Source organism: Arachis hypogaea, chromosome 19 (assembly GCF_003086295.3).
Source record: "Arachis hypogaea cultivar Tifrunner chromosome 19, arahy.Tifrunner.gnm2.J5K5, whole genome shotgun sequence".
NCBI classification, from domain to species: Eukaryota; Viridiplantae; Streptophyta; class Magnoliopsida; order Fabales; family Fabaceae; genus Arachis; species Arachis hypogaea.
This window is the reverse complement of record NC_092054.1, coordinates 122,702,574-122,710,278: the sequence shown is the minus strand read 5'-3', so window position 1 is coordinate 122,710,278 and position 7,705 is coordinate 122,702,574. Positions and strand designations below refer to the sequence as shown.

The 7,705-nt window shown below is 33.0% G+C and overlaps 1 long non-coding RNA gene across 1 annotated transcript; it reads left to right on the top strand.

The window, feature by feature from the left end:
• The first annotated feature begins 801 nt into the window (after nucleotides 1–801).
• On the top strand, nucleotides 802–2,560 carry LOC140182038 (uncharacterized). The gene is made up of 2 exons (XR_011877863.1): nucleotides 802–1,133; nucleotides 2,359–2,560. It is a non-coding gene; the product is annotated as an uncharacterized lncRNA (long non-coding RNA).
• Nucleotides 2,561–7,705: the final 5,145 nt, after the last annotated feature.

The window sequence follows — 7,705 nt, the reverse complement described above, 5'->3', positions numbered from 1 at the left end:
TTGTAGAGCTCTCCGCGGTGAACGCGTGGCCGCAAACGGAGCGGCAATCGGAGCTCTAGATCAAAAGTTATGGTGGTTTGAAGATCAAGTGAGAGATAGAGGTTTGAGAGAGTGTTCTTCCCCCATTTCCTCTCTTTTTCAGCGTGTTTGGTGTTGTGTGAGGAGAGAGAGAGTGCTGAAAACTAGGGTTTTGGTTTAGTTATGTTGGGCCAAGGGCCCACTTTGGGTCCGGTTGGACCGGTTTGGCCCGTTCGGTCCAATCTTGGTCCGAATTCTATAAAATTGGTACCGAAATTCTCGTCTCAATTTCCTCTATCATATTAAGCCATAAAAATATCATTTTTGGCTTTCTAGAATAAATTCTCATATATGGGTTAATTAGCCGTTAATTAACCGGGTCTTACAATGTAAGACCCCAAGTTTTCGAAAATTAAATAATTAGCTATCTAGGAGTTATTTTATTTGTCGAATTTTGTTTTTTTAAAAGAAAAATTATTTCTAACAAAAATAATTAAATAGAATTTTATAATAGTTGAAGTTTAATTTAATTATAACTTATTTTATTAGTTTAAATTATGTATTAAAAACTATTTTAATAGACAAAGTTTAAATTGATATTTATTATTATTATTTTCTTAGTCTAATTTATATTTGGCAAAGGCCATTAAGAAAAATCAAAGAAAATTAAAAGAAGCAACGTGGCTATATATGTATGTATGTGATCATGACACATATACCTCATTCGTTTAATAACTAATAACACTTGGAGGAATCATCATCAATCACCTTTGTTCCTTTCATTTTACCACCGAACTATGCTTAAGGAAAATAAGAAAAAGAGAGATCGTGGGTGAGGAAGGGAAACCGCGACTTCTTTGGCTTTCCACCTTTGATTTCTCCCGATTCGTAATCCCAATAAAAAATTTAATCCGGTAAAAGTGTTCGTATCCTCCTCCTCTACACGTTGGCGTTACTTTTGTCTGGTAGAAGTTGATGGTGACGTAGCTCTCCTTCCTCTTGACTTCGACCAACTGGAGTTCTAAGAAGCACAGATGATTTCTGACGTTTACTTCTTCAGCAGCTCGGTCAAAAAGCTCCTCCAGAATTTTTGTTGACTTTGATTTCATACGGAGGTAGGGGATTTATTTTTAAAGATAAACGTTTTTAATTTAGAATGCCTACAAAGTTATTTGGATAATTGCAAATATATATATATATATATATATATATATATATATATATTAATAATAGTAATATTATTGAGTATGGATTATTGCTGTGAATGTGACTGTTTTCTGATTATTAAGAATTTCACTGATTTGAGAATTGTTGAGAAAAAGGCTGTGAATTGTTGAGGAATGGGGAACCCGTAAAGGTGGTTTAGACCGAATTTTAGAGAAAATGCCGCCGAAATTTTATAAAATCTGAGGTTTTATTTGAAAAGTTATTTTAAAAGATTTGGTTTTGGAAAATTAAATTATTTAAAATATATTTAGTTAAGAAAAGATTTACTCTATTTTAAAGTTTGATTTATTAAGAAAAATATAATGTTTTAAACCCAATCTTTTAAGGAGAGATTTTGTTTTAAGTAAAGATTTGAGCTCGGTTTATTAAGAAAAGAAATCTCTGCCACAGGAGAGCAGAGAACAAAGATTTAAAGAATATATTAATAAATGAAGTGTCTGCCACAGGAGAACAGATGTGACATTGTTTAGGCCTTAGTGCCAAATGTAAAGTGGGGACGCCCACACACTGAGAACTGTTTTCCAGATGTACGCTTATTGATTTGGAAAGTCACACTGATGCGGCCTAGCCGTATGACTTATAAGCACACTGATGCATCTGGAAAGCCATATATGGGACTTGTGCCCGGGTAATGTCGGGAGCGGGTAGGCAACCGACATATGAGCTCATGGCCTGCGTTAGGGATAGACATGCATCATGTTGTTTGCACATTTGCATTTGATTGCGCTTGCTTGTCTTATTACTTTGTGATTGTATTGTTTGTCTTGTTGTGACTTGCTTGTACATTGAATTGAATCTCTTGCTTGCACTACTTGTTTGTGAGTGTATTAAAGTGATTACGAGTTGACATTTGATTGAGGATTAATATGTGGCTGAGAGACAGAAAATGTGACTAATTTTATATTTAAGTTTTGTTTTGAGTTAAGAGATTTTAAAAGGAGGTAATTAATTATCTAAAGTAGAACCAAGAGTATTTTCAAAGGGTTTGTTAAAAATATATTTTTATTGAGTTTAAGTTAATTATTTGCATTTTATTCAATTACTTTTACGGCATTCTCATTCCCTACTGAGAACGTGTGGTTTGTTCTCACCCCAAATCTTCCACCCTTTCAGTGACGCAGGTTCGGAGACTCAGTAAGAAGTTGCAGACGATTCGTAGATTTACTTGTGATTCCTGTTGTTTTTATAGAGTTCCCTCGTCCTTGCTGCTTTAGAGTTTTTATTTTATCCAGAGGGATAGGTATTGTATTTGAGTTTTACATTGAATTTAATCGTATAACCTCTATTATTATTAGTAATTATGTGATTATTATTATTTGAAGATCTTTTGCTATGTGATTTTAATACTAAAATCTATTTTCTGAAAGTTTCTTATAAACTGAAACGCGATATCGATCTAAAGGCTCAATATTAAATAGTAAATAAGGAGAACAGGTTAGTAACTCCTTACTTTTGGTACGATCATGACGTGCTGAGAGTTAGGGTGTTACAACTTTCCAAATCAATAAGCGTACATCTGGAAAACAGTTCTCAGTGTGTGGGCATCCCCACTTTATATTTGGCACTAAGGCCCAAACAATGTCACATCTGTTTTCCTGCGGCAGACACTTCATTAATTAATATATTCTTTAAATCTTTGTTCTCTGCTCTCCTGTGGCAGAGATTTCTTTTCTTAATAACCGAGCTCAAATCTTTACTTAAAACAAAATCTCTCCTTAAAAGATGGGGTTTAAAACATTATATTTTTCTTAATAAATCAAACTTTAAAACAGAGTAAATCTTTTCTTAACTAAATATATTTTAAATAATTTAATTTTCCAAAACCAAATCTTTTAAAATAACTTTTCAAACAAAACCTCAGATTTTATAAAATTTCGGCGGCATTTTCTCTAAAATTCGGTCTAAACCACCCTTACGGGTTCCCCATTCCTCAACAATTCACCAGCCTTTTTTTCAACAATTCTCAAATCAGTGAAATTCTTAATAATCAGAAAACAGTCACATTTACAGCAATAATCCATACTCAATAACATTACTATTATTAATATATATATATAGATATATTTGCAATTATCCAATTAACTTTGTAGGCATTCTAAATTAAAAACGTTTATCTTTAAAAATAAATCCCCTACCTCCGTATGAAATCAAAGTCAACGAAAATTTTGGAGGAGCTTTTTGACCGAGCTGCTGAAGAAGAAAACGTCAGAAATCATCTGTGCTTCCTAGAACTCCAGTTGGTCGAAGTCAAGAGGAAGGAGAGCTACGTCACCATCAACTTCTACCAGACAAAAGTAACGCCAACGTGTAGAGGAGGAGGATACAAACACTTTTACCGAATTAAATTTTTTATTGGGATTACGAATCAGGAGAAATCGAAGGTGGAAAGCCAAAGAAGTCGCGGTTTCCTTCCTCACCCACGATCTCTCTTTTTCTTATTTTCCTTAAGCTTGGTTCGGTGGTAAAATGAAAGGAACAAAGGTGATTGATGATGATTCCTCCAAGTGTTATTAGTTATTAAATGAATGAGGTATATGTGTCATGATCACATACATACATATATAGCCACCTTGCTTCTTTTAATTTTCTTTGATTTTTCTTAATGGCCTTTGCCAAATATAAATTAGACTAAGAAAATAATAATAATAATAATAAAAATCAATTTAAACTTTGTCTATTAAAATAGTTTCTAATACATAATTTAAACTAATAAAATAAGTTATAATTAAATTAAACTTCAATAATTATAAAATTCTATTTAATTATTTTTGTTAGAAATAATTTTTCTTTTAAAAAAACAAAATTCGACAAATAAAATAACTCCTAGATAGCTAATTATTTAATTTTCGAAAACTTGGGGTCTTACATCTTACCTCACTTATAAAAATTTTCGTCCTCGAAAATTGATATAAATTGAAAAAGATTCATACTAACTTCCCTTTTAAACATGTAAAAAAAAAAAACAGAAAGATTTAACATGTTCAATTTTTCAAACGTGAGAGAAATCATATCTTATGAATGACAAGATATTGTCGGGAGTTATTCAAAACACATCTCAAGAAAGAAGTTCGAAACAAAGAATTTCACTACAAGCAGTCAAGGAAGAGATGACTTCAAGCTACATTAGCACAAGTAAGGATTATACGTTGAAACGAAGCTTACCCCTAAAACTTAACCTCTAACGTTCCCAAAACCCACGATTCACGTTACCTATTACTTCTATTTTGTCTATGATAACCCGTTAACTTTCTCGTATACATAAACCATCAACATTAAGTTGGCCAGACTTAGTATTAACAGATATGCAACGGTAAACTAACGGCATTAATCAATAGACAGTCATGCATCTGAAACTCAAACTCTTTCCATTAAGACAAGTCCTATTGCATGACAGACACTCAGAGTATGCAGTAAAGCATAGTCAATCCATTTCCAAGGCTCTAACGGGAACGAACGGCTCTGATACCATAATGTAACACCCCAACTCTCAGCACGTCATGATCGTACCAAAAGTAAGGAGTTACTAACCTGTTCTCCTTATTTACTATTTAATATTGAGCCTTTAGATCGATATCGCGTTTCAGTTTATAAGAAAATTTCAGAAAATAGATTTTAGTATTAAAATCACATAGCAAATGATCTTCAAATAATAATAATCACATAATTACTAATAATAATAAAGGTTATACGATTAAATTCAATGTAAAACTCAAATACAATACCTATCCCTCTGGATAAAATAAAAACCCTAAAGCAACAAGGACGAGGGAACTATATAAAAACATCAGGAATCACAATTAAATCTACGAATCGTCTGCAACTTCTTACTGAGTCTCTGAACCTGTGTCACTGAAAGGGTGGAAGATTTGGGGTGAGAACAAACCACACGTTCTCAGAAGGGAATGAGAATGCCGTAAAAGTAATGGAATAAAATGCAAAAAATTAACTTAAACTCAATAAAAAAATATTTTTAACAAACCCTTTGAAAATACTCTTGGTTCTACTTTAGATAATTAATTACTTCCTTTTAAAATCTCTTAACTCAAAACAAAACTTAAATATAAAATTAGTCACATTTTCTGTCTCTCAGCCACGTATTAATCCTCAATCAAATGTCAACTTGTAATCACTTTAATACACTCACAAACAAGTAGTGCAAGCAAGAGATTCAATTCAATGTACAAGAAAGTCACAACAAGACAAACAATACAATCACAAAGTAATAAGACAAGCAAGCGCAATCAAATGCAAATGTGCAAACAACATGATGCACGTCTATCCGTAACGCAGGTTATGAGCTCATGTGTCGGTTGCCTACCCGCTCCCGACATTACCCGGGCACAAGTCCCAGATATGGCTTTCCAGATGCATCAGTGTGCTTATAAGTCGTACGGCTAGGCCGCATTAGTGTGACTTTCCAAATCAATAGGCGTACATCTGGAAAACAGTTCTCAGTGTGTGGGCATCCCACTTTACATTTGGCACTAAGGCCCAAACAATGTCACATCTGTTCTCTTGTGACAGACACTTCATTAATTAATATATTCTTTAAATCTTTGTTCTCTGCTCTCCTGTGGCAGAGATTTCTTTTCTTAATAAACTGAGCTCAAATCTTTACTTAAAACAAAATCTCTCCTTAAAAGATTGGGTTTAAAACATTATATTTTTCTTAATAAATCAAACTTTAAAATAGAGTAAATCTTTTCTTAACTAAATATATTTTAAATAATTTAATTTTCCAAAACCAAATCTTTTAAAATAACTTTTCAAATAAAACCTCAGATTTTATAAAATTTCGGCGACATTTTCTCTAAAATTCGGTCTAAACCACCCTTACGAAATTAAGTTAATCTTTTATAGTTATTATTATTATTATTATTAGTTACTTCTTTCTTTTGGCCGAAGCCATTAAGAAAACATGAATGAAGAAAAGCCAAATGTGGCTCATTTACAAGTATGAATTTATATATAACTAATGTCATTAAGGGACTAAGAAAGAAAAGAACGTGGCTTGCATGCTATTATACTTATATATACTCATGACACCTAATAATACTTTCACACTACAAACTATCATTCATTAGCATCATTTTCTTTTATCACTTTTATTCATTATAGCCGAACTCTTTAGAAAGAAAAAGAGAAATAAAGGTCGTGGCTTATATGTATACATATATCTATGCAACCATGACACATGTTACAACTTGGTATCAGAGCAGTTCGTTCCTATTAAAGCCTGGGGATATGGACTGAATCATGCTTCATTGCATTCTCTGAGTTGTGTCTTATGCACATAGGATATTGTTGTGATATGAATTGCATGATTGTCACTGTGTTTCCATCTTAGAGACTATTCACACTTTTCCTGAAATGTTAAGACTGATCACCTTAATATTACATGTTGGGTGTGCACAGAATCTTGATGGCTGCACGGGGACGAGGACGTGGTAGGCGTGGTGCAAACCATGCAGAGGAACCGACGAGGGGTGCAGATGCTTTTATAGCTGCAATGAACACCATGGCTGAGGCTGTGCGTGAAACGAAAACTGCTACTACGCGAGCAATTGACCGTTTAGGGGAGAGGAACGGAGATCGTAACGGAGGACGCAATGGTGAGCGTGGTGGAGACGGTAATGATAATGAAGGTGCCGGAAACCACGATAACCCTATGACACTGGCAACCTTTCTGAAGGTAAATCCGCCCAAGTTTAAGGGGACGCTTGTTACAACTTAGCCTAGCCTTTGTGTTAATCTCTCACTTTTGGTCAGACTCACTGAGAGAGTAGGGTGTACATAGTGGACTAGGCTAGTTCGGATGCCAGTTTAGGGATTTTCTATATGGACCAGGGCCCGGAGTGTTGGGTTGTACATAGTAGTATTTCTGAAGGGTTGTATGCTAACTCAGGATATATATATATATATATATATATATATATATATATATATATATATATATATATATATATATATATATATATGTACGACAATACCTGTATGCTTATGCTTGTGTATGTTTAATTAGTTGTCCTTGCAAGTTTTCTTATAAAAGTTTATCCAAAACTCGATAGTACGCTAACCCGATTACAGGCTTAATAATACATAGTAAAGGTTTCATGTGAACAAGTTGGTGACACTTGATTTCTGGTATGATCATGACTTACTGGAAATTGGGTCGTTACAACTTGTCTATTATTAATTTTAATAGACAAAGTTTAAATTGATTTTTATTATTATTATTATTATTATTATTATTATTATTATTATTATTATTATTATTATTATTATTATTATTATTATTTTCTTAGTCTAATTTATATTTGGCAAAGGCCATTAAGAAAAATCAAAGAAAATTAAAAGAAGCAACGTGGCTATATATGTATGTATGTGATCATGACACATATACCTCATTCGTTTAATAACTAATAACACTTGGAGGAATCATCATCAATCACCTTTGTTC